Below are 2165 nucleotides of genomic sequence, written 5' to 3' on the forward strand. Positions count from 1 at the left end.
GCACGATCAAATCAACCACATGGGTGCTGCATTAACTACCCAAAAAGACATATGTAAAAGAATCTAACAATCAACTTAGACATATTTCAAGTTGTGCATAATGGGTCTACTTGTTTGTTACTAAGTGTTATTACTTATGAGTTTCTATTTACTTGTGTCGGAGTGCATTTTCAGAAGCATTAGAGGAAGAAGTGAGAGAAATCATCAATAACATATTCTAAAACAACTCAAGAAACTTTGCTGCACTTCCAAACCAAGTCAAACAACAACATTCAGACATAAAAAATTAATATTATTCCAACATTCAGACAATTATTTACCTAGGTAGCATGCGTTTCTTAGCAAGTGCAGGCTCTCATTATTGTTTTCATCAACAAGAATATCGTTTATACTATTTGAGTTTCAGGACCAGCAGGTGAACTACAAGGTCAAATATGATTATTAACTGCAGACTATGAATTCCTGGGTTGAAATAACACAGATTATTAAAAAGAGCACAACATAATCGCCTCTCAAGTTAAAAGGTGAGGTGGAACTTGTCATCAAAATTGATGACTAGTCAACCACCTGTTTATAACTGGAGTAGATTTAGAACAATGATTTCTGGCATTCTAAAGACCAAAAGCTCCCTTGAAAATATATGGCAAGTACGAAAATGCAAACTTATATAAAACCAGTTTTAAATAAGGACGTTTGTGACAAGAAATGCACAGATGCACCCATGATATATTTGTTGAGTATGACAACACAACTGATACAAGCAACTATGTACAGCCAATTCCTTTTAGCAATAATAACTACTGTAAGCAATTTAGAATAAGGAAATTTTGAATTACCCATATGGAATCACTCATTGATTTCATTGAACATGCAGAAGCAGAACAGGGTCGCACTGCAACTTTTTCAAGGAGCAGAGGATCTAGGAGGTGGTTGTGGGCTTTTGGATGACGAACGACATACATTGAGCTTGCCTAATGTTATCAAAAGCCAGGCACCGGATGTAAGCACTAGGATATGCCTTCTTGTATTCCGTGATTTCATGGAGGACTTGAGATGCGTCCGTGCAACCAAACATGGGAAGCTTCCACATTGTCCAGTACCTCCCATCGTAGTAGTTAGGAATTCTGCTGTTATCGCGATAAACATACCCCAGCTGTAGACAAAAATGTTCAGAACAAGAGATCAGTATTTCAACCCCTGCTTAACAAAAACTTCAGACCACAGAGTATTGCTTCAAGCCATTGATTTATATAATTATTTTGTGCATGCAAGAGAGAAAAGAAATAGAAAGTTCATCTCCAGAGATGGAAATTTCAAGATTGAACAAAATTATTTATCAGTGCCACAATTTGGAATGCATTTATAGAAAATTTTATAACATCGGACACACAATGAATATTTTCTATATAAAAAATATGCAGTTTCTAACATTGGAGTCAAGTTCTATCACTATCAACTATCAAGAAACAAGACACCTGCTAAACTGAAAGTTTACAACATAATCTAAATTATGATAAAGAGTGGACGCAAATAGTAAATTTTTTTAAGAATTAGTGGTTGTATTCCAGATGTTATCTTTGCCAAACAAAGGGAGCTCACAATACAATTCAATTACCAGAAGTCACACTTTCTGCAACAACTAATTGTCATATCTCTTTAACACTTAAAATTGATGCAATTGTAGATAAAAGCAATTAAGAACTATCTAGCTGAACAAAAACTGTAGAACATTTCCAGTAGGATATGTATTAATCATACTAATAAAGAAATTATGAAGTATCTATCTTACTATCAAATTCAAGGCATGGAATCCATCCTTTTTTCATCATGTAATCAATTTCCCTAGCGATTGAATCATCGGTGAGAGGTGGAAGGTAGGAGAGAGTCTCAAACTTATTGTTATCAATCGGATTCCAAGTCTGTTTACACACAAACGAGAGACAACTATAAGCAGTACAAAAGGTGGTAATATAAACAGCTTAAAAAAAATTAAAAACAAAAATACAAGTTCCGATCAAAGTACCTTCATACAGTGAGTTTTAGATCCATTCAAACAGTCTTCCTGTTCCACGCAACTGAATCCTTCATCTGAAACAGCTTTGGCGGGATAGGTTTTAAGCCAACATAGGTGGATCCAGCCACCGGAGCCGAAAAGCTTGCAGCAG

General features: G+C 35.3%; 1 pseudogene; it reads right to left on the reverse strand.

Moving 5' to 3' along the window:
* Positions 1–919: 919 nt before the first annotated feature.
* On the reverse strand, positions 920–2163 carry LOC141718363 (ribulose bisphosphate carboxylase small subunit, chloroplastic-like; annotated as a pseudogene).
* Positions 2164–2165: the final 2 nt, after the last annotated feature.

The sequence above is a fragment of the Apium graveolens genome, chromosome 4 (assembly GCF_009905375.1).
Source record: "Apium graveolens cultivar Ventura chromosome 4, ASM990537v1, whole genome shotgun sequence".
Lineage (NCBI taxonomy): Eukaryota > Viridiplantae > Streptophyta > Magnoliopsida > Apiales > Apiaceae > Apium > Apium graveolens.